The sequence below is a fragment of the Tursiops truncatus genome, chromosome 18 (assembly GCF_011762595.2).
Source record: "Tursiops truncatus isolate mTurTru1 chromosome 18, mTurTru1.mat.Y, whole genome shotgun sequence".
Taxonomy (NCBI): domain Eukaryota; kingdom Metazoa; phylum Chordata; class Mammalia; order Artiodactyla; family Delphinidae; genus Tursiops; species Tursiops truncatus.
Window position 1 is genome coordinate 2,366,422 of NC_047051.1, and position 25,899 is coordinate 2,392,320.

Below are 25,899 nucleotides of genomic sequence, written 5' to 3' on the forward strand. Positions count from 1 at the left end.
TAAGAAATGAACAGTTTTACAACCATTATTATATGACTATATTTGATCTCAACTTGTAATTGCTTAACATATGCACATGCTAAGAACATCTTTTCTAGTCAGGACATATAGATTAATTCCATTGTTTTTATTGGATGCAGAGTATGTCACAGCTTGGATATATCAAAATTTATTTAACTCTTTCCTTACTGATGGTCATTTAATTTGTTGAATTTGTTACCATGTTTTGTTTTTTGATACTAAAACTAGTTTTGCAATGAAAACAAAAAAAGAAATGAACAGTTTTTAATTGCATTGTTAGAAGACCTTTTATTCAATACAAATATATCATAAAATCATGGATGTGTATTAAGGATCTCTCTTTTTCAGTCATTTGAAAACATATGGGTTTATCTAATAGGAGAACATAATGCAATAAATCCGAGTGCATACCCAAATATATTTTAATTGCCAATTATTGCACTGAAAATAAACATTTGCATTATACTCATTTCTGTAAAAAAGTAATGCTATAATTTTTAAGTAGTATTTATTCAAAGCAAATACTTTTTGATATACAGGTGGGCTGTGACAAAATCGTATCATCATGATTAAAATCCACAGAAACCTAAGGAAGAGAAAAACGAGCCCTTTGGAAAAGATTCATCCAAGGCAGCAGTATACTATGTTATGCCTCCATCTTCCTAACTTCTATTTTCACCTGGAGAGCCATCTTCTTTATGGCAAAGATCTGTGTTCCATGAAATTGATTAGATGTTTTTAACAAGAAGTCATTTTTGACCCATTCATTATTACCCTCACAACCCTGAATGTTACATATAGTCACTACCCAGTCATTTGTAACCTGGTAACTCACAGCATCACCGCTCATGCATTCATCATTACACCATCTCAGCATCACCAGCCATCACAGCAGCAGCATCTCAGCATCACCAGCCATCACAGCATCACCAGCTAATGCAGCAACTCCAACCAATACACGCCCACTAACCATCACAGCATCGTCGTACCACCAGAACATCATCAGACAATCGGAACATCACCATACCATCAAAAATTGTTTTTTAATCAATCCAATGATAATATTTTAAGAATAGAGTATAAGGAGAAATTTTTATGGAACAATTATGCATGTTTCCTGGGAGTCCAGACTGAGATATATAAATGATCTGCAATTCTCTGAGAAATTGTGACACAGAAAGTCTGGTCTGATACATAGATTTGGTTAATACTTTAACAAGAATTGATAAGAATGGAATATATATGAGGGAAATATCAAGAGAGAATGTCAGCAATAATTAGAAAATATCACTGAAAGAAGGAAATCAGCTCTCAGAGGAGCTGGAATCACACCAACAATAGCTATTGCCCATTTCCTAGTTTTGCCAGCTTGGATACCCTACCACACCTGTTTTTATAATCCAAACAACTTGCTACTAAATCCAGTCTCCAAGACCTCTTGTGTGCATGTGTTTTAAGTTTATACCTACCACTGCTCAGAGCCACCTTCCTTGAATTACTTCAGTACCTGCCAAGCTTTTTGCCCAGGTTTGATCCAGTTGTTGAAAACGAATAGCTAGAAGGGCAAATCTGCTGGTGACACTGCGTCACTGCACCACTGAATCGTGTACGGAGTTCCAACAAGCACCTAGACCTTACATGGCGACTGTCAGAGTCAACAGGTAAATCTTTCAGGATCTAGTCATTTTCAAAACTGTTCCACCTCAGAAATTAGATGTCCATCATTTATGGACAGTATTTGTGATCAGAAGTCTGAGTAAGAGATCAAGTAATCTATAGTTAGGGCTATGATACTGATTTTAACTCTTACAGAAGTTTACTTAAAGAAAGTAAGAAACTATCATCAAAATAAGAATGCCTTTGAAGTGTATATAAATTGTATTTAAACTGCTGTGAAAATCAAAAAATAGTTATGCCGTTATCATATTAAACATACCCTTTGTTCCCTTTTCTTTGTTGATTTCATTAGAAAAAATACTGGCTTTGCTTTTTTAAAAAACCCAGTTCATTCTAAATTAGATTTTGTATGAACTGGAATGTTTCAGGGAGAAGAAAGGGGTAAGTCTGAGAAGAAGATCATCCACAGACTCTGGGTTTCTCCCTTCGATGGATTCAGATACTTTCCCACACACTCCTATTCTATCAACTGATGTAAGATGTAGACCTACAGCATATGTGTAAACACGACTCCAAAGACGACTGAGGTGATCCTCTTTCCAGGATGGAATCTGAGGTTTGTTTTTTTTTTCAATTTTTTTCTTTTTTTTTTTTTTTTTGCGGTATGCGGGCCTCTCACTGTCGTGGCCTCTCCCGTTGCGGAGCACAGGCTCCGGACGCGCAGGCTCAGCGGCCATGGCTCACGGGCCCAGCCGCTCCGCGGCATGTGGGATCCTCCCGGACCGGGGCACGAACCCGTGTCCCCTGCATCGGCAGGCGGACTCTCAACCACTGCGCCACCAGGGAAGCCCCGGAATCTGAGTCTTTTATGCCCCGCGTGTGTGCTCAGCTGAGCTGTGCCCCGACCCCTCAGGCAGGCCCTGCCCCAGATCCCAAACCAGCCAGTGTGGAAAGCGCCCACCGAGAGCACAGTGTTGCCCCATGCCCTCCCCGTCCACACCGCTTCAGTTTTAACAGCACTAGTTAATCTAAGTCTTATTCCCTTCTATTTGCACGGACACGGCTCCCTCTCAGAACGTGTCACCCAAAGCACAAACTGAGTGTCTCCTCCGTGGATGCCCAGAGCCACGTGTGGTACCCAAACCAGGTTTGTTCAACGGTCAGTGACTCACAGAAGGGATGAAGGGATACAGAGAACGGCTCACACCCATTTCCCCGCCCATCGGATGTATTCACTCATCACAAAATTTCCATGACAACCCAGAGCTGCTTTCCCACTTCAAACAGCACACCCTAAAAGCCGTGATTCCACATGCTTAAAATAAGGTAATTGTCAAGAATAAATTTCCCCTAGAGCGAAATTAAGGGCCTGTCCAAATGTTTTTCAGATTATTATAATTGTTTATGCAATACTGCTTATCCATCCGAACTATCTACAGAAATGGACTCTAACTCAGCAAACAGACAAATTGACTTGGCTCCGTTTTAAGATTAAAAGCAAAATTACAAGTTAAAAGGAGAACCCGTTTGATTTTTGATACTCGCTGTACCTCCTTACTAGAAAATTATATGTCCTGAATACTCGACATGCCATTACTCCTTCTTAATTGAAAAGTAAGATTCATATATGAAGGCAGAGGGTTTTTTTATCATTTTGAACAACTAAAATATTACAAACGAATGACACGAGTGTGAAGAGAAAGAGAACGAAGCAAAGCTCTTAACCAGTGCCATTTCTGTAACAGCTCCTACTTGGGAAAATAAAGTTGTTCAGCAGCGCTGGGGAATGATAACCCCTCTATTAAGTAAAAGGAATGATATTGGTTGGGATGACTCAGAATTGCCTTGGCACTTAAATAAATTCACGGGGGGTATACGTGCTCTTAGTACATGTGTTTATCTAATACCTAAAACTTCTGTTTAAATAGAAAATGGTCACAAACTGTTTCTTTTTATCTTGTAAGGCAGAAAAATGGCATGTGAGTGCCGGCCAGGAAAATAGTCCCTGCATAAGTGAATAAACACCCTTATCTTCCCCACGGTAATGGACGTGCCAGGTGATCTCCCCTCTGGCACTGGAAATTATTCATCCAGTGTACTCTTAAATCTACCATTGTTTCCTGGTTTTTGAAGATTTTCCCAAAAGGCATTAGCTAATTTATCCGACTGATTTCATAATGAGAAGTGGATTAATTACCTCTCCCCATCTTTGTCTCCAATCAACTCTCCCTCTACAAATAAAACTACCTAAATATATGTAGGTAAGGAGAACAGAGAGGAAAAGCTAAGATTCTGCATTTAGGAATGAGTCTCAAGTCTGAGAAACTGTCCTAGTCCAGAGGACCCTCAGTGGATATGATGACGCCTTGTAACAGGGAATCCAGGATGGGATTGGTAAGAACTAAGGAAACAGGAACAAACTGTGGACTTTAGTTAATGACAATGCATCAGTATTGGTTCACTCACTGTGACAAATGTGCCCTAGTAACAGAAGATGTCAATAATGGGAAAGTGGGCCTGGGATGCATGGGAACTCTATACTACCTTCTCAACTTTTCTGTAGATCTGTCTATTCTAAAATAAAAATGATTTTAAAATGCTTTCTCTTACTGACTGAATTATTTTGACCCCAATGAAATATATTTAGACTATTATGCTACAGTCAAAATTAGTCTAAAGATTTTTTACAAAGATCTCATCAATTAAGAGATAGAGCTGAACTGTGACAAAACACCGTCTTCCTTTGATTTTATAAAACAGTGTATTGTTCTATGCTTATCTTCATGTGATTAATAAAGCACGTAGGTGAAATGAGCTAGCAGAATCCACCAAAGTTGTAGAACATTCTGAGTTGCTACGGGTAAAATAATTATGAATCAAATTCAGGAATTACGCAGAATAGTCTCTTCCCGGGGACCAAGGCACTGTGGAATTGGCTCACTTTTATTAATATTCCATCGCATTCAATAGGTGACAATGGTAGGAAGTCACCATATTAAAACTAAGCACAGGGTGTGGGGTGGTCCATGACGGTGAAAAATACGTGGCTTAACCAGGTCATAACTGGGCCAGGAACTGCTTTTTGGGACACAATGCCCTAGAAACTGAACAATTACAGGAATCAAAAACGACCAGAGCCTTTCTGAGTCTTTTATCAAATGATTCCGCAAGACGATTCATTTCTAAAATCTTTCTCTCACTGACTAATAAATACCTTCCATAGATGTGGATGATGAACGTGTATATACACGCTTGGAAGTTTTAATATTTTACTCTCATAAAATTAGTAGAAGTGAGGGGCTCTGCAGTTTTCTTTTATTCCAGAAATAAGCTTTCTATATAATCTAATGGAATCACGTGTGCCTATATCCTTGTGTGCGTGTGTGTGTGTAGAAGCAGGTCACAAGTGATGCAGGCTCGCAGATACACTGAGAAAGCCATCAACCAAGTGAATAAATCAGAGACTACGTGTTCCTGCCCTTACCCTGCAGAGCTAGCTTATCATTTATGGGTTTGGATTTCTTACCCCCTCCTGTAGGGAGGAGAATTGTGTGAATTCTTCCTCATGCTTAGATGTGTGAAAAGTAGCCCTAAACGTTCCTTGAGAAAGCAAACATTGTAGTTAATGCAGCACGTTAACATATTACAAATTTTGAAACGGACTTTTTTCCTTTGTGATAAATCTGTGCTAACAGTGGGTTCTTCTCAGCATCCTCCAGTGTGGCTGGTCCCTTGAAAAGGTTTCTAACGAACAGGGGTCTGTGGAAATCCAGCCAGGAGAAGTGTGAGCCCATGCGGCCTACTTCACCTCACGGCCTGTTGGCAAATGGAGAAGATCCTGAGATCAGCTCACCCCACACTGTGATTCCCAGAGCACAGCCTGGTCAGGGTGCTTGGGGGAAAGTGCGTCAGGGTGAAGTTCTCCTTGTTGGGCTTCTTTACAGAAGGGGAAGAGGAATTGAATATCCTGAATCCGGTCCACGTGGGGCTCCCACTGGTGTAAAGGGAGGATTTGAACACGAAAGGAATGTGAGTTGTTCCCTCTAACTCCTGCAGGGTGTATGTGGCCCAGATTCCTGCCCTTCGCAAACAGCCTGAATCAGGGCTCCAGACAGGAAAAGGAAGCCCATCCCGGAGGCACTGCCCGTTTGAGCACCCTCGATCTTTTAAAGACGTTTTGAATAATTTTTCTTCATTTTCTTGTCTTCATGGTGAATTACGGCATCCCCCCTGCTATTTATAGCGTTTGCACATCAGTCTAAAGACCGGGATAGGGTCTGTTTCTGCAGCACAGAGGCTGCCCTTGGATGACGGGTCACGTGCGTCAAATCCACGCCAATGTGTGACAAAGCGCTCTTGGAAGGGCCAAGATGTGAAAAGACTACTGGAAAGCACACACGTGGTTTTTGAAAGAAAGGGGAGAAAGAAACGGCACATGTCCATCCCCAGCAGACAGAGAGACCGGCAGAAAGTGCTTCATTTTCAATAAAACTTCTCAGCCTCCACTGAAACCTGGATCAGGTTTATTCCTGGTGATGCCCCTGGTGGCCCTGCAGTGGGAGTGATTACAGGGGTGACTTGCCCCCCACCACCGATATCGTGGGGATCATAAAGGGCCCCTGGGGAAAGTAAACCACAGTTCATGTCCCTGTAAAGGGAGCAGAGGAGGCAGGGACCCTGCGCTCTCCCCAGACCCCGGCCTGTGTCTTCACGTCCTAATGGGATGTAACAAATGGACTGAACCCCGAGGCCATGGGGCTCACGCTTACACGCGTAATGATTTTAAAATGTGTGGCTGCATCTTGAAGAAGAACAGACCTTGACATATTATCCGTTATCAAACGGCGGTAATTGACACAGAGACAGGCTGCGCTTTACACTGGGTTGTAATGAATCTGCCTGGCTGACCCCAGAGCCTGCACTTCTGAGCGCCCACGACTCACGACCTGACGCTCTGTCAACTGCTCCAGGAGAGATGAATTACGGATGAGGTACTAATGACGCATTTCATCACCTGTTTACCTTCAGCGATCAGTGGCCCTCCTTTAATTTACCAGAAAGACGTTTTTTGAAGCTACTGTCAGTTAGAACGGCCTCTTGTTTGAAGTGGTTATAAAGTAACACATACCTGAGGAAACTTGGCTTCTGGTTCTGGTACTAAAGTCCTACAGGAAGAGAAAGAGAAAAAAAAAAAATCAGGGTTTTCTAAACAAGAGAGGAAAGGTTAACACTTGTGACTTCTTCCATTAGTAGGTTTTACTTCTCAAACAAGGGCCGCCAATGAAGTTAACCCATCAGAATATGTTCTCATGATTTAGGACCAATACTGAAGCAGAAGTCCCATAGGCTCTGTGCTGCACTTCATGTCAGCATCCATTCCTAATACGTGGAGGGTCACAGAGGCACCATCGCAGAAAAGAAAGATCAAAAGAAGTGGGCTGAGATCCCAGCTCTGCGTGGCATCGGTAGCCACTTATCCTACCGCATTTTAAATTTCCTCAAACGCCTTTCCCACTGGATCGTTGTGCAAATAATAAGACAAAATTAGAAAATGGCTTTATACCGTCTGGTACCAAGCAAGCAGCCATGCCATTCTCCTTTCTCTTGCATTTTAACAGCTACTAACATTCAATCCTATTGATTTCAAATCAACAGATATTTGTGCTGCAGGGGATAGAAATCCTCATTAAGGAACCATAATAACCAAATAACTATAATAAAAGGTAGAATAAAACAGGCAATTTCTCTAAGAACTTTCTTTCCTGTTTATTTCAGTTTTAGGTTTGTTTTCTTTTTCCATTCTTCATTCATTTTTATATAACAATATTACATGAAATCTCATGAAATCTAGTTTAATATGTCCTAGTTTCGAATCCTAATGTAATTCACCCCTGAAAAAAATCACAAAGTTGCACTAGCTTACAATCACCTCCCACACAGAATCTAAACTCTACCTGGTGGGTGAAGCCGTGGGCATTTACTAACCGTATCAGCAGACGCTAAAGTTACACGTGACAGAACTCAACTCAAACCAGCTTGATCTGGTGGCGGACATACTGGCCCCCTTGCCTAAGAAAGGGGCAAACGGCCTTGGGCATAGAGGGATTCAGGAATGCAAACATCTCCCCAGGAAGCCTTCTCTTCTTCACCTCCAGGCTCTGTTTCCCATTTTCTTGGCCTCCTTTTCAGGCAGCTGGTCTCTCTCTCTAGGCTGGCAAGATGGCCCCGTGGCAGTTCTGGGCTTACAACGTCCCTACAGCCAGCAAATCCAGCGAGAAGAAATCATCTTTTTCAGGAAATTCTAGCAAAAGCCTTAGAAAGGTGGTGCCTGGTCCAGTTGGCTTATGGCCCCTTCCCTGAACCAATCACTGTGGCCGGTTGGTACAGACTCTGATTAGCCACCTCTACGACTGAAAGGGAAGGAGGCCAAGCACATCACACACATTCAACGGGTTTTCTACAAAAAAGACATGTTCAGTTACAAGGAAAATTATAGAAGAGAGTACTGGCCAGTCGGTGATACCCCTGCTCTGGTCCTAAGGCTGACCTGGCTCCGACCTTCATTCTTCCTTAGATACAAGTTCTTGGGGAGGGGCAGTACGGTCTTCGGCGACCTTCACTCAGGACACCGACCCTGCCTCCCAATGTTCTCCTTCCCGGAGAACTTCCGTTTTTACTCTGCCCCATTCTCCTTCCCGGTCCCTAAATCCTCACACCTCTCTGCCCCTCTCTGGTCAGTGACTTGTTTGGCCTCGTAAGCTGATTCCTGAACAAGGCTGTCCTTATCAGGCTACTGGATCCCTGTCACCCTGGTCACCTCCACGAATCCTGTCCAGCCTGGTTTCTAAGGAACCCGCACACACGTCCCCAAAACTGTTTCCCAGCTTCTCTCTTACTGCTGTCCAAGCTCCAGAGACAAAGGTGCCCAAAGACAAGCAGACTTTCTCTAAAACAGTCCTCTTTTGCTAACTCCTTGTGAGTTTATCTTCTGTCATTTCTTTTATTAGCCTAAACTAATATACTCCTCAATTTCTCATTCCATTAAATCTATTCATGTTTTTCTAACCACCTCCCCCCCTTATTTCCTGACTATTGGACTCTGATATTACTTTAAAGGCCACAGAACCACTGGAAAATGGAAAATGGTATGGAGTTAGATTTGGAAGGTACGGGCTCAAGGACCAATTCTACCACTTCTAACTGGGGACTCGCTGCAGATCACTCCCCACGGGGACAGCTCAGCATCGGTGAACTGCGACACTGTCCTCAGAGCTTGCTGTGAGGCTCAGATGAGACAGGGCATGTCTGTCAATGGCAAATATTTTTCAATTGTATGTTTCGATTTCTATACTATTTATTATTTATTTCACATACTTGTTTTCAGGATAGTTTGGTTTTGCTGCTTCCACCCAATCAGACGTATTTGAAGGAGACCAGGAATTATGAACTATATTCTGCTAGCATAGCTTCAGGAGCACAGTAGATGCCCAATAAGCATTTTATTTCATGCTTGGCTCTGAAATATAATGTAAGGAGAAATACTTGGCAGTTTTGAGCCTTTAAAATTGAAGTGTCAACCCTACTATCACTATAACTTTAACGCCGAAGTCAAATCTTATCATTTAGGCAACATGGAATAGATGAACAGAATTCCATTTATGTAGAACTGTCCAGAGGGAGCCATTAATTCATTTTCTCTTGAGGAATGAGAAGGAAAGGCAATTGCAGTGTAAAATTAATGACTCGTATGTCATTATAAAGCTGGGAATACCTGCTGAACTTGTAACTTAATTTTGGATTCAAGGAATAGATTATATTCGCCCAATCTTATCCTTCTGCATGGAAAGCAGAGAAAACCAATGTGGAGAATGAGTGACAGACAGACACAGGGAGACACACGAATAAGATGTGAAAACGCCACCCTCGTTCAGTGTCCCTCAGCTTAGGCTGCTTTCCAGTCTTGCGTTTTATGAGGCACCTCAGCATCCTTGTAATAAGTTCCCATGTTTACTTAAGATCATCTGAGTTGGATAAAAATCAGCCCTGATAAACAGTTTAATAATGTCACTTCCAATACACGAGACAAGTAAAAATTCTACCATTATTCACTTCACGAAGGAAGACAAAATACTAGGTTCATGATATTAGGATAAATATTAGGATGCAAAAGGTGAGGGAGATTTTATTTCTGTGTAGGGTGGGCACCTGCCAGAGGACAGAACAGCTCTTTCCAGGCACAAGGAAGCTAGTTTCTTTACTAATAGATGGTACTGGTCGAGTCTAGAGTCCCACGCTGGACACTCAGATTTGAACCAAGCCCCGGCACTGTGATTTAATAGCTGCATCACCATTCACACATCACAGAACCTTTCTGTGCCTCCTTTTCCTCTTAGTAAGAGGCAAAGAGCAACGAAATCCATGGCAAATAGCAACGAAATCCATCACGTAGCGTTGTTTGGATGATGAGATGTTGAAATGTACCAAGCACGCTTAGTATGTGCCTGGAATGAAGTAATATTCAGTAGCTATAACTGTATTTATGACTGTGGAATTAGGGGTTTTTGCAGAGTTGAGGTTAGCGGTCTGCTCTTGAAAGCAAAATATCTTAGAATTAACGAGTAGCTCCGGTCTGTTGAAGCTGCTCCCACAACAGCTCAGAGCAGCGTTTCTCCTCTCAGTGCCCAGCCTTGGCAACGTCTCCACCTCCACAGCTGGGCTTGCACTTGAACCCATTCCATCAGGAGCATCCCCTCAGTTTTCTCAATCCTTTACATCCTTAGCCCTGTACCACAACCACTGACATTCCAATCCACGCTACTACAGCATCAAGAACCTCCAAGAAAATACAAATATTATTTACTAAACCTGATTCGCTATGGGATAAACATGCACTGGTGTCTATAACAGGGAGATGTTCTTCAAAGCAAAATAAAGCAAAATGAAATTTTAAAAAGCACTACCTTAATTATTCATTTCTGACCTCAAGTTTCAATTAATGGAAGGCCTCATTCTATAAACAGTCCAGTGAGTGACCAAGTGTCTACTTATCAGTCCATCTTCACTGCCATTTATCAACCTATCAGTTAAACCTGTTTATCATTCCTCGTGATTCTTAGTCCCAGTATATTGGATCTAACTCTATCTTTAAAGCATGATCTACCGTGTACACTAGTGAAGTCCCAAATTATTGTTACCCAGATGTGGACTATTTCCACTGTTTAGCAAACCTAACCAGAGTTTGGGGAGGATTCTAAAGGAGATTTAATTAAATCCTCCCACTTTATTAGACCTCAGCATTTCTGGTAAGAGTTGAGTGTGGCAGAACACTGCAGTTGGGGCTGAAATAAAATCTAGAGCCTGTCTGCAGATTTCATTTAATTGTATTCCTGCTTCCACGATGAACATGGAAATTACGTGTTGACTGGAGAATCTGAATCACAAAGAATGACCTCTAAATAAAAGAGCTTTTAAAAACCTTAATTTGATGTCTTGGTTGAAAGATGCTAAAAATAAAATTAAAACTAAGCTCTTTCAGGGGAAATACTAAAATATTCTCATCTCGCCAGCAAAAGTACTCTAAGATCACATGCCAATTAGACAGCTTTTAAATTTAATATTTGTTTCTTCTAGAAGTAAACAGTTCATGCAATCTTTTAAAAATAATTCTCAGTATTAAATGGCCTTGCGGCTCCTTCTCTATGTACTTACAAATGTTGGTGTATAGAGACCTCACTTCGGTGATCATTTTCAGCTTAGACGCCTCAGGGAAAAAAGTACAGGTCATGGTCTGAAAATGAAACAGTGGTATTTTAACTTAGCTTTTTAAAAAAGTTTATTTATTTTTGTCTTACTTTAACATGGTCACATGTTAATATATATTTTCCCTAAGTTATATAGAGCATAAAGATTAATTTGCTGGGTTTTTTTTTTTTATGTTCGTCTTCTGTACTCATACGTAGGGCTACCAGTTGCTAGAGAGAAAAAATAATTTTTCTCCTTCCCACTATTGTGGTAGAGAATCACACTCTTAAACCTCCCAAAAGTCATTAAAATACATTATCTGCTAGCAGAGAAAGTGATTTTCCTTTATTTGTAGTTATTCATACAATAAATCTAACTAACTCTTGAGAGCTAAGTCCAGCCCTGAGTATGAATTTCTACCCTATCAGCTGCAGTGTGGATTATCTGTAAGGCGATAGAGATTAAGCTTCACCAAACAGAATTGCATGCTGGTTCATGGTCATAATTTAGAAGAAGTTAAATGAGATGGAAAGAGTAAATTTTTCTTCTTAATTGACTACTTCCTGCAATTCATCACTTTAGTCTTTCATAAAGAAATCTACCCTCCACACCAGCCCTGTACCTGACCAAACACCACTGTCTCAATACATCAGTGATATTTTCCCCACTAACCATTTCCATAAGATTTTTTAATTATTAACTTTCCTACAGAACAAAGAAAAATTATGAATGCAAACGTTATAATTCATCATGTCGATAAACTATTTAACATGAATTATACATTATTTTATTATTTTTTTAGTCTTTTAAAATGTTTTATTAAACAAATTATAAAAGTCATGCATGCTTATGACAATTTCAACAACACAGGAAACTATAAAGTGAAAGATAAAGTACCCCATCATTTCACTCCTCACAAATAATCATCATCAAAAATGTTAAAAAAGGGCTTCCCTGATGGCGCAGTGGTTGAGAGTCCGCCTGCCGATGCAGGGGACGCGGGTTCGTGCCCCGGTCCGGGAAGATCCCACATGCCGCGGAGCGGCTGGGCCCGTGAGCCATGGCCGCTGAGCCTGCGCATCCGGAGCCTGTGCTCTGCAACGGGAGAGGCCACAACAGTGAGAGGCCCGTGTACCGAAAAAAAAAAAAAAAAAAAAAAAAAAAACAGCATAAAAAAAAATCATCAATAATTTCTTACGTATCCTTCCAGAAATTTTCTCTTCATGTGTAAGCATAGAAAATCTTTATACAACCCAAGTAGATCCCTACTGTACACAGAGTTTTGCAAACTACTTTCACATTTTAAAAACGTATTTTTTAAAATTTGTTTTTTTAACATCTTTATTGGAGTATAATTGCTTTACACTGTGTTTGTTTCTGCCGGGTAACAAAGTGAATCAGCTATACGTATACTTATATCCCCACATCCCCGCCCTCTTGCGTCTCCCTCCCACCCTCCCTATCCCACCCCTCTAGGTGGTCACAAAGCACCGAGCTGATCTCCCTGTGCAATGCGGCTGCTTCCCACTAGGTGTCTAATGAATTATACTTTAAACTCAGGGATGAAAGCTTACTCTTGATGACTTTCTTTCAGCACAACTCTTACCACATTCTCAGACAGCTTTAGCATCTCAAAGGATTTGTCATCTTACTTTTTTTTTAACTTGGTTATTGGTTCATTCCTAAAAGGCTATAAAAAGATAAACTGTAAAAGCAACTAATTTATAGTTACGGGATGTGAGTCCTGCCAACTTCACCTCTGTGCCCTCAAATAGTAATTTCTTTGGATTTCAGATTTTTTACGCCCCATCTAAATAAGGCTTGGCTAGATGTACGGTCGACCACTTCTTCAGCACCACAATTCTTTACATTCTCTTTTCTTCCTCTGTAACAGCTTATACTTTTAAGTATGTTTTTGTGCTTATTGGCCTGTAGTTATTAATAATAATACAATATTAATAAAATCTATCTACCTTTTATTAATCAGTAATAGATATATGTCTGTCTACCTAACTAACTAATCAGGGTTTCGTATGAGGATGAAATAATCATTGTTACCATCCTTAATGGATGTAACTTTAGTCAAAAGCAGAGAGTCTTGATGTTTTCAGTCTGAACTGCATTACACGACTGCGTTTAGAAACTGTCTTACAACTTTGCTCTGGGAACCACTTCATCAGGTGATCTCTCAGACTCTTTCCAACACCAGTGTTCAATCATTCACAACCCACTTGATAAAAATCATTATGTCTTCAAAGTACAGTTCTGCCATGTGGACTTGAACAATGAAACAGATTTAGGCTATGCCATCAGTTGTAGCAAGGATCATGTACAGATTTTCAAGCATTTCCTCCTTTCCATGGGTTCACTGTGGGGAATGTCAAAGGGAGGGGCCTGCAAGCCATCCGTTCTACTGGGCATGAAATGTGGTTGCATCAGGAATCGACCCCGTGTATGGAACGTCTTCAGGAGCACACACACGCGTGTGCACTGGGGGATCTGTCCTCTCGCAACCATCTGAGTCGACAAGGCATATCCACATTTCAAAAAAATCTAATAATACAAGGGAAACACGCTGTCAGGGCCAATTAATTAAAACAGTGGTTGCTATGGGTTAGGCAGTGAGGGCTGTCTGAGAGGTTGGGTGATCAGGAAACTCTCTGTGGACGAGGGAGAGTCAAATCACCAAGGATTCTTACGACTCAGGCTGAGACCAGGCACCTGTGTTACACATTTTCTTGACTGAGCTAGCATACTCAGGGGGATTTAGAAAGCGACAGCCTTTGCAACTCAAAGGATATGCAAAAGTCCATTGAACAGAGGAAAATGTTTGCACAGATGATCAGTTTGAAAAGAAAAAAAGAATTCTTTCCCTTTTACATTGATTAGGAAGGTAGCAGAAAGAAGGAGCTGATAAGCACATAAAGGAAAGAGGTTGTGAGTCTGACGATTTTTATCAGGGAGACCAGCAGTAAGCAGTTTCCTGAGCACAGCCTAGAAGAAGCATGGAAGGAAATTTATATGAAAATACTGGTCTTTTTCCCAGATGTTTCCCATGTCTAGACAGTTAGTGAACAGAGATGAATATCTCTAGTCTTACTTCATGGACCAAAAATCTCCTCCTTTTAAAATGTCTGCCTGGACGCCCAGAGCGGGTGTGCCCTATGAGTGATTTTCAAAGTATGACTCAAACAATAAGAAGCTAAAGTGAATTCATCTATTTTTTGTGTTTTGTTTTTATAAGGACGGCTGATAGTTCCCTTGGTATCAAGACTTCTCGAAAAGGGGGAAAAATAAGAAAATGAAAAGAAAAATAGTTGATTTGATTCTATGCCTCCTGTCAAGTGCTGTTTTTAAAATTCAACTTTGAATTTTCTTGTGGCATGAGGACAGCGTTATTTCCATTCCCAGGCTCTCATGTGTAGCTTCACTGAGTTGCAGGGTGGAAAGAGACTTCGAGAATTCAGCCAGTCCAACCTTCAACTGCAGAAGCAGAGATGGAGGCCCTGGAGTGTTTTTCACTGGCAAATAGCCTCCTCCCAAGGCCAAGGAACTCTCTGGAGTATTTTTTTTTTTTTTTTGCGGTACGCGGGCCTCTCACTGTTGTGGCCTCTCCCGTTGCGGAGCACGGGCTCCGGACGCGCAGGCCCAGCGGCCATGGCTCACGGGCCCAGCCGCTCCGCGGCATGTGGGCTCTTCCCGGACCGGGGCACAAACCCGTGTCCCCTGCCTCGGCAGGCGGACCCTCAACCACTGCGCCACCACGGAAGCCCCTCTGGAGTTATTTTGAAAATACAGGACTGTCAAACCCTGATCACGACAGAGGTGTAGACCCCCGTTCACCAGGGGATGTCAGCCAACTTTTTAGAGTGGGATGGGATGTCCACTGTCACCTAGGAATACAACCCTTTGATGTATTGTAGCTTAAAAAAAATTTTAAAGGAAAAACTTATTTCTGAGGAAGGGCAGGATTGAATTAGTTTGCGGGAAATTTAAGCCCAAGGATGCAACAGTATCACTGTTGCATCCTTGGCAACCTAGCAGAGAATTCTGGTTACTCTTGCACTTAAATTTTCATTCACGCGCTTTAACAAGCTACTTTCTTACGGATTTTGCTTGGGGAGGTATCTCACATCCAGTGCCACGCGCTCTGAGGTGTTCTCACCTTGAAAACATTTCTTCACGTAAAGAGCCTACGACTCTATACTTAAAGATACCCACGTTTCACGTAGGCATGTTAATTAACTTTAGCGCTTGATGAAGTGCTTTCCAGCGTCTAAGATGCTGAAGAGGGCATGACTCTGAGCTTCAAACGTCAAGTGGAAATGCTTGGGTAAATCTGGGCCAGGTGATTATTAATTTAAGGCCAATCAATGATTGACCATTTATGTAGTCTGAGCTGCATTTTAAAAAATCTTAAATTTGGTGTTTTCATAGACGTGGTCGACGGGAACAAATGACACAGGAAAACAAAACATCAATAATTCTAACCTCAAAAAAGACTGCCTTATGGGATTGCAGCATTATAGGAATCTGTATGGTAGATTAGGACATTTATGCTCCAAGTCCCTCCCTAACTGAAGAGCCCATGAATCCGTGACCTCTGGACAAAACAGGGTTTCTCAACTTCGGCATCGTGAATATTTTGCTGGATAATTTTTTGTTTAGCAGCATCTCTGGCATTTGCCTACTAGATAGTGGTAATACTCATGGCAATCCCACTCAGTGGGAAGACAACCAAAACTGTCTCCAGAAATTTCCAAATGTCCCCTGAAGGGCAAGATCACCCACCAGTTGAGACTAGAGAAAGAATTTTTTAATGCACTTTTTAAAAATTTTATTTATTTATTATTTTTTTGTCTGCACTGGGTCTTCATTGCAGTGCATGGGCTTCTCGTTGCAGTGGCCTCTCCTGCTGAGGAGCTCGGGCTGTAGGCACGCTGGCTTCAGTAGTTGTGGCACGCGGGCTCAGTAGTTGTGGCTCGCGGGCTCTAGAGCACAGGCTCAGCAGTTGTGGCACATGGGCTTAGCTGCTCTGCGGCATGTGGGATCCTCCCGGACCAGGGCTCAAACCCGTGTCCCCCTGCATTGGCAGGCGGACTCTTCACCACTGTGCCACCAGGGAAGCCCTAATGTACTTTTTAAATGTTAACTTTTACCCCCTCCATAAACCCCCTCCCCAGTTACAATTCAGTGAATGTCCTAAGAGCATCACCCCAATTTGGGACCAAAATGTGCTGGGCTTATATGACCTCTAATCAAACTTCAATAGTATTAAGACCAAGTAAGCTTTCTTTCTCATTTATTCATTTTCCTTCTGAATAGTTAATAACAGTGTAATGCTTTCTAATGCTTCTTTTGATATTTGCTGTTTCTATGAACGTTTTTTATACATGGCTCTTTAAAGAACGAAAACCGTATAAATCCTCAGGTTTTAGCAGTTATGTTCTGGATCGCTCTTAAGTTTTCACTTTGAAAGACTGATTCGGAGCCTGTGACTTACATTTTGTTTTATGAACAAGTATATATGCATTTGTTTAGCTGTTTTAAGATTGGCAGTGAAGCCGTCAAAATGACGTAGCGGCTGTCACCTCTGTGTCCGCAAGAATGTATGATCACCGAGAAATAATGCAGCAGTATTTTGCAGTTTTTTCAGTGGGGCCGGCCACCATCCTGCATGACCACAATCTAAAACCACAGAGGAGAGCTGGTGTTGTTCTTTGGCACTTAATAAAAAGTTAACGCTGGGCTTCCCTGGTGGCGCAGTGGTTGAGAGTCCGCCTGCTGATGCAGGGGACACGGGTTCGTGCCCCGGTCCGGGAAGATCCCACATGCCGCGGAGCGGCTGGGCCCGTGAGCCATGGCCACTGGGCCTGCGTGTCCAGAGCCTGTGCTCTGCGGCGGGAGGGGCCACAGCAATGAGAGGCCCCCATACCGCAAAAAAAAAAAAAAAAAAAAAAATGTTAATGCTGCCTGGATTCATTTAGGACAGACTTGAGGTAGGGATTTTAAACCGTTTATCCAGAGAGAACGAGGAAGAGCAGAGCTTACTGTTCGTGGTATGGGAGGCTGCTGGGACTCTGACATGACTGCCCACATTCCCCTGACCTCCAGCATCACGGGTCAGCCCTCTAGGGCTCGGACCCCAGACTCATGACACCCCTCCCGCCATCGCTTAACTGAAAATCTCCCCCCAAATACTTCCTCTCATAGGCTTATTTGAAAACTACAGGTGAACACAAGGAAGCTCCTGGGTGGTATTTCCTGAAACTGAACATTAAAAAGCATATGGCCGTATCCCCAGATTTCTACTTAGCGATATGACTTCACTTTCAGTCGATTAATTAAGAGTTAAGAAATTCTTCAATACAAATGGAATACAGAAAAACAACCACAGTCCTTTATCTTAATTTCTATAATGTTAAAATTTTGTGAGAGCACAGAAGGAAATGTATATGAAACCAGGGTAGTAACATCCTTCTAGAAATTCTTTAAACAATTAAACACGTGTATTATTATGTGTTAATATTTTCTCCCCAGCAAGTGCCCGGTGTTAGGCCCTTAGTAACTGCTGAAGGGCAAATGCACAAGCTTGTTGTTACTGATTCTTCTTTTCCAAAAGCCCAGGCGCCCTAGTGCTGCCGCAGTCAGGCTTGGACTTCTTTCTACCTTTGCCAAAAGAATTCCCTTGACTTCTGCTCTGATTTGGATTCTGTCCCCTTGGTCCTGTGACTTTCTCTCTCTAGGATTACTTTTCAGTCTAGGGGAAGACATTTTCCAGAGTTCCCTGAGAAATGGTACTTGGCAGGTCATTTTTTCGAGAACTTGCATGTCTGAAAATGTCTTTATTATACTCATTCTTGATTGATAGTTGGCTAGGTATGAAATTCTAAATTGCCTCAGCATTTTAAGGTTTTGTTCCATTGTCTTCTAGCTTGAGGCACTGCTGTTTGAGAAATCCAGGGCCAATCTGGTAGTTCATTCTTTTTACGTGATCTGTTTTTCACCCTTGGAAACTCTTAGACATTTTAGGCCGTCTAACTCTGAGCTCATTCCTGAGAGTGCCTCCACCGTTTCTCTAATCATGTGTCACATGCAAACAAGAACTTCTGATTCCCATTTGTAAAATGTGTAATACAATATAATGAAAATTGCATGTAAATAGTACCTCGTGAAATTTTGCTCCATGATGAGGTTTTTTTTTTTTTTTCTTTTCAGTGGAGGAAAAGTGTTACCAGAATTTGTGACTCCATCAGCTCAGGGGACTTCTAGGGAGCTTCAAATCCCAAATGCAAGTCTTCTCCACCCCTTGGACTTTCTCCAGCTGGGATTCATCACTCCGGCCTCTGAATTCGCTCCGTTTCATTTCCTGTGGTTTCTGACTTCTCCTCTCCTCCTGCCGGTTTCGCTAGACCTTCTCTCCTTGACCCTGGTTCCTAAACGTGGATATGCCCTTGGATTCTTTGCCGATGCTCTCCTACATTGCGTGATATTTGAATTTTAAGAGGCCTCGTTTAATTTTAGGATATTAAATGTCACCATTATGATTGTCACTTTCAAAATATATATCTGATCATAACCTATTTTACATGTCACCCTGCATTTCCACCAATATCGTCCTCGGAGTGGTGTACTGAAGAAAAGGCTGAACTGAGATCTTAGCGTAGGAGTTGGCAAACTTCTTCTTAAAGGGCCAAAGAGTAAATGTTTTAGGCTTTGCTGGCTACACAGTCTCTTGCAAATACTCTCTTCTGCTACTGCAGGGTAGACGCAGCCACAGACAATACCTAACAAATGAGGGTGGCAGCATTCCAGTCAAACTTTATTTACAAAACAGGCAGAAAGTCTTATTTCACCCTGGGCTGCGGTTTGCCAATGCCAGAGCTATATCTTGAATTTTGCACTAAGTAGTTGTTTGACCTTAAGAGAATCATATGATGACCTCCATATCACAAAACTACTGCATTAGAAATTATTTCTTTTGACTAGAATTTTCCTCCTCTCGCCCACTACCTTACGGGCCTACTAAACTCCTATTCATTTTTGAGACCCAGCTCAAATGTTGCCTCTTGGATGAAGCCTTCCTTCACTCATGCTTACAAGATTGTGTATTAATAATCTTGGTACAGGACTTCCCTGGTGGTCCAGTGGTTAAGACTCCACATTTCCAGGACTTCCCTGGTGGCGCAGTGGTTAAGAATCCGCCTGCCAATGTAGGGGACACGGGTTCAAGCCCTGGTCCGGGAAGATCCCACATGTCACAGAGCAGCTAAGCCCGTGCGCCACAACTACGGAGCCCGTGTGCCACAACTACTGAAGCCCACGTGCCTAGAGTCCGTGTTCCGCAACGAGAAGCCACTGCAATGAGAAGCCTGCGCACCACAATGAAGAGTAGCCCCTGCTCGCCGCAACTAGAGAAAGCCCACGCAGCAACAAAGACCCAACGCAGCCAAAAATAAAAATAAATAAATAAATTTATTTTTTTAAAAAAAATGACTTCGCACTTCCACTGCAGGCGGCACGGGTTCGATCCCTGGTCAGGGAAGTTCTGCATGCCGCGCAGTGTGGCCAAAAAAATCTTGGTACTTATACTATACTTGTGCCTAGTCAGAATTAGCTGCACCTCCTTTTATTCCCATATAGAATACACTTAGAGTTCATTAAAACGCTCCCAGTGCCCTTCCGTAGTTGTTTCACATGTCTCTCTTCACCCCTTGATTTTAAGCTTATGCTTTGAAGCTTCAGTATCTGTTGAAGTCCCTGCTATGTAATTTATGCTGAATCGTTGCTTGTTAAACATTTGTGCATTTGTGCGATGTAATGGCCTGCATGTTCCTTATGCTGTCTTCCTGCTAAAAATATGATACATGTTTTAAACCAAACTCATCCTATTTCTTCCCAATTCTGTTTCTCCTCTTGTTAATGACATCCTCTGTCTTAGTTACCCAGGGCTCAAAATGAAATCTATCTGCATTGTGGTTAAAAGAATAGAATCTGTGGGCTTCCCTGGTGGCGCAGTGGTTGAGAGTCCGCCTGCCGATGCAGGGGACGCGGGTTCCTGCCCCGGTCCGGGAAGATCCCACATGCCGCGGAGCGGCTGGGCCCGTGAGCCATGGCCGCTGAGCCTGCGCGTCCGGAGCCTGTGCTCCGCAACGGGAGAGGCCACAACAGTGAGAGGCCCGTGTACCGCAAAAAAAAAAAAAAAGAATATGATTTGTGTCAGACAGATATGAAGCTGAGGCTCAGTTAGGATCCTGGGCACATTACGACCGTCGCGAGGCAAAGTTTCCTTATTTGTAAAAGGATTCGGTGCAGCCCAGGGTTACCGTGGGCAGTCGGTAAACCCTGGGCTTTGAATGCGTAGCTGACACTACAAATGGCTCCTGTTATTTCTTATTGGGCTCGTTCTAACATTGCTGGTAGTGTGATCTTCAACAAATTTTGGAGGAAAACTCATTTTCCCTTTAACTTTTCTTGGTTTGCGATGACACTACCTGATGCCCTTGATCCTGGAACATGTGGTAAGAGCTAATTCCTTCTGGAGACATTTAGTCTCTCTGTAATACTCAAGTAATATATGTTACGTTAAATTTTATAGCCAAGAATTAGTTTATAATTAACTGACAGTATTTAATTGGATGTGACTCTTTTTAAAAACCATGTGCTCTGTCTACAGAGGGAAAATATTTATCTTTATATTTTTAGATGTTTTGGGGAAACCCCGATATACTCAGGCCTACTGTATCTTAAATGCATCTAAACATTTTGTGTAGCCATTGGCTTTCAGTAACTCAATGAATGATATTATTCAATCAAGAGTTTTTTAAGAACTTTTTTCTTTTCATTTATAATCAGAAGTATACAGATGGCTGTTAATTTTGCATCTGCACCCTCTTATTCTTTCTGCACAACACAAATTCCTATTCATACTCCAAGCCATGTTCCTAAAATTCATTTGGTTCCCAAATATCTATTTTCCTGTGACAGGCCTTTAATTCTGTTCTGGAATAATATTTTAATATTCAGTTTAATTTAACCTTTTTTATAAACTTGTGTTGTTTTAAAGAACAGATTATAAGCTCTATGTATGAAGTAAAATTATTTTATTAATGTTTATATATTCTCACACAACCTGGTATAATTCTGCCTGTTACACAGGCATCTCTTCTTTTCTCATCGTTGTATTAATGTAATAAAAGTTGTATCGAACAAAGCTGAGCAGGTCTCCAGGAGCCCTGTTCCACAGACTAACTGAACAAATGTTTCTTGATTTCAAATTATTAACATGCTAGTTTTAGAATAATATTGATTGTTTTCTTTGAGGAACAGTCAGTGAATGAAATATACATGTAATGAATCTTCTCTGAGTATCTAAACCCTAAGTATATGCATTCACTTAAAGGATGCGCTATGATGTTATGCCCTACGAAACCCCATCCTACTTTCCAAATACCTGTAGAGTAACTGAGGCTGCAGGATGTCCCACAACTTGCCTTCTCTGACGAGGTATCACCTCTGACTGAAAAATCATTATGGCTATTATTATTGCTGCAACTCTGCGAGAACTAAGCCACTAAGACTATGCATGAGAATTTCGAAGAGAAATACAAAAGTAAACAGTAGGTTTCACAGGAAATTTATCAGACTTAACATGGTAATAAATGTGGTAAAAAATAAAACCTCAAACATAGCAACCAGCAAAACAATGAAAACAATGCCTTAAACTTTGTCCACCAGCTCCACCACATGGCATCATGAGAACTTACAGTTTATATTCAAGGGGAAAATAATCTTCCCAAATATTTCAACATACCTATTCATGGTGAATTGAATGTCTCATGGCCAAAAAAAAAAAAAGGATTGAAAGTAGTAAGAAACAACTTTTATGAACAACTAATGTACGTCCTTTTATCTTGTTCTAAGTTTAAGAGGTTATAAGAATACAGTATTTTCACCCCGCAGGAAAACAGATGCTAAGGTAAACTAACTTTGAATTTTAAACATAAACTCTTGCAGAATGTTCTGCAATATTATTTTACAGTTTACAACGTTGGGTTGAAAGTTCACGGTTTGTTTTATTCTATCCAATATCTATTTTACACAATAGTCTTATATCTCTGTGCAAATCATATCATTTCAAAAAATACAGGAAGATATAAAACCATAAGGTCATCCCTTTATAAATTTAAGAAGGCTTTAAAATTAAACAAATTATTTCTTTGATTTAACATTCTGATCTCCTACCACGCTTTGGTCTGTATCCTTACGTTGCAGCCTACAAGTATAATTTAAAAAAAAATAAATTCTGCAAAACTATTGCTGTGAGAATCCAAAGCTGACCAGCCTAAGGAAAAGGACAGGATTTGGGAGGGATTTCAAGCGCCCATCACGGGGAGAAGGAGTCGGATAACAGAGGTAGGAGGGTGGGCACCGCAGGGCACTAACCTCTGAGTTCTAGTGTCTTCTGGGGGTCTTAGGTCTGATCTACAAACACTGCAATTGGACTTGCCTGACTCAGGCGCCTGCCCTGAGCTCGTCACCTATCCCAGGGAAAACTCAGTCACCTTTGCTCATAGTCACCGAAGAAGGCCATTCCTGGGCAACCACCGAGTGTCGGCAATACCTGGGTACCGTCCCTATAACCAACACCAGCACCAAGATGGTTCTAAAGGCAGTGGGACTATTGAAAGGAGGAGATCGCTTCCAATTCCACTTTACCCAGATGAATTACCAAACTAGCCAAATCTAGGTAATTAAATATTTCCAGCCCAAGAGGGTGAGGTCCAAATTATATTTATGGATTTTAGACCACAAATTGTACATAATGGGAGAATTACAAACTTCTCTCTCTCGATGTGACTTTGGTCTTCTTTCTTTGGGCAGATTGTGGGAGTACCAGCTAAATGAGGCTTTTTTGACCAATAAAGCATTTGGTCCTGTCCCATTAGGTGTTAAAGGAGGTTACAGGAATTATGACAACCCTCTGGACTGGATGAGTTTTCACAGCTGCACCCCTGAAAGACACTACCTGTTGCCAACAGTGAGTTGGCAGGTGATGGTGGCTCTATGACCATGACACTAAGGTCACGTCTGCAGGCAGGGACCCACCTGTTTATGTGGGATATACAGCTAATGCATTAGCACATGTGCGCTTCTTAAATCTCTCTTATATCCTGAGGGCAACTTTTCAATAACAAAATAATTCCCCCCGCCATTTATGAGGCACTTACTCCATGTCAGGCCCACATCTGCTTTACATGTACTAACATATTTTAGTGCATGTACAACAACCTTGTGACGTAAGTATTATTATTATTATTATTATCGTCCTCTTATACATCGAGAAACAAAGAAATGTAGTCCCAAGATCACACATCTAGGGATGATTTAAATCAGGTCAATCTGCTTTGAAGCCCACCCAAAGATAAATTGCCCTATAAATGCATGTTTAAGGTCTATACCGAGAGATAAATTATCCTTTTCTCAAACTTATTAAAAAGTATAGATAGTGTACAGATTCAACTAAAATATAATTCATATAGAAGGAGCAGATTCTTGCCTTGTTCTGTGTCAAACTCTGGACCTAGGAAGAATCCTAGTCTCCTAACTAGCTGATAGTAGTAGCGACAGATCTCATCCAAAGAACTGCACAGAAACCATTTCCAGTTATTGTTTGTACCGTTCAGTTGATAGTTATAGCAATCCTATATTGAACACCTACCGTAAGTCAGTTGGTTTCCCTACATTGTCTTATGTCATCTTCCCAATACTGTCAGATTGGTATTATCATTCCCCCTTCACAGATGAAGTCGGGGGGTGGCAAGTCCCAGGTCCTAAATTAGGTCCAGGTGAAGCTGCCTTTCACATCCAACTGGGAGGGGGAGAGCTTGTTTCATTTTGTTTCAGTTTTGAGGCTTATACTTTTTCCGTTACAACACGTAACATCTCTAGAACATTCATTTACCTCCTTGTGTTTAATCTCACCTCCCCAGATATACAGTGAGCCAAAGGTCACTTCAAATTCCAACGAGATGCATCGTCTTGGGGAGGGCTGTTATCAGCAGGTATCAGGTATCGTGGCCACATGGCTGACCCATCTAAACTGTATTTGGTGGGCACCCTTTACATCGCTCAGACCACAACGCAGAGATGCCACGTGCTCTGCAAAGGAGTGGCTTTCCAGCTGAAGAATTTTATAATCAACAGTCTCTGCAGAATCACATAACAATTTCCTCTGACTTTTCCATCAGAGATGTCCCTCCATCAACATTCTGTGCACCAATCCACGAACAGAGATAATATTCCCAGAATTCATTTCAATTATGAACAGCATAATCAGGGGGTTGGTTGAGAACTCTTGAGAGTGTGTGTGTGTGTGTGTGTGTGTGTCTGTGTGTTACAGGTTTACAAGCTTTCCAGTAGTTTTTTTAGAAATCTTTGCGTATGCTTCTTTGAAAAGACTTCTGGATCCTCCGCGCCAACGCACCAGTATTTCTAGCTAGAACCAAAGTTAACTATTGACCCGCACACTGTCTTGCGGGAGACCCAGGCACTTAATTACCACCCCGTTATCTGCTTTCGAATCAGCTCAACAATTTCCAGACGTTACTACGTTCATACGATTTTTCATCTTCTGTGATGTCATCATTTGATCACCCACTTTTTGATCTTTACAGTTCATCTAAGTTTTTTACTTTCGGAGAAGCACTACATTGTAGAAGGACTTTAATTTTTTCCAGCCTAAAATTTAACTCTTGCTTTACCTTACACTTTCATTTAAGAAGCTATTTGATTTCTTTTTAAAACGTATTAAAACATCAGTCCTTGAAATGACTTTGAAAGTGTCTGTTCTCTCCAACCCTAGTTTGTGTATTCCAGAAATGGGAACTCTGTGCTAGTTTTTATTCCTCTTTTTGGACAATAATAACTATCCCATAGCAGCAGGGGCTGTATAGACACAGCGTACTGTGCAGTAGGCTGCGTACTCCTTTCAGACATTAGCACTTCCCTTGCCTGGAAAGATTCATTTGACACTAGTTTTGAAGTCCTCCAGTGACACAAATGTGCATTCCTTTCAAGGTCCCCAACCTGTTATACGAATGTTCAACTCAATGATCCTCCAGACAGGTCCTCAACTCTCCACAGCCTTCATTCTACAAGGGATGTTATCTTATCTTAGAATTACACTTAAATTAGGCTGAGATGATCTTTCTTAAACAAACTTTGTTAGCTAATACTTAATACATTACAGCATTCAGGCACTAACTCACCATTTCCCTAGGAGGTGTTCTGAAGTATTTTCTCGTGAGTTTTTTTCTTCTGTTTAAGGAGGATTAGAACATCTTTTCCTTATGAATCCTACAGATAATTATATTATCTATAGGATTTTGAGACAATGTGTTCCAATAAAGGGACATAAAAATGTTAAGAACAGAAAACAATGAAGGATACGTATGTGTACACACACACACACACACACACACACAGGGAATAGGGAAAGAAGAACAGAGGAGAATAAAA

At 41.5% G+C, this 25,899-nt stretch overlaps 1 long non-coding RNA gene across 11 annotated transcripts in view; it reads right to left on the bottom strand.

Annotated features, from left to right (window-relative positions):
- Positions 1-25,899, bottom strand: part of LOC109550265 (uncharacterized) — a 219,975-nt gene that overhangs the window by 91,554 nt on the left and 102,522 nt on the right. For 10 of the 11 annotated variants that reach the window (XR_012327502.1, XR_012327505.1, XR_004523020.2 and 7 more), the window contains 2 exons: positions 11,347-11,425; positions 6,767-6,803 (listed from right to left, as the gene is read on the bottom strand). This is a non-coding gene — a long non-coding RNA (uncharacterized lncRNA). Of the gene's footprint in view, positions 1-512; positions 5,455-6,766; positions 6,804-11,346; positions 11,426-25,899 lie in introns of those variants that run through there. The other variant, XR_012327504.1, reaches the window with a different exon arrangement.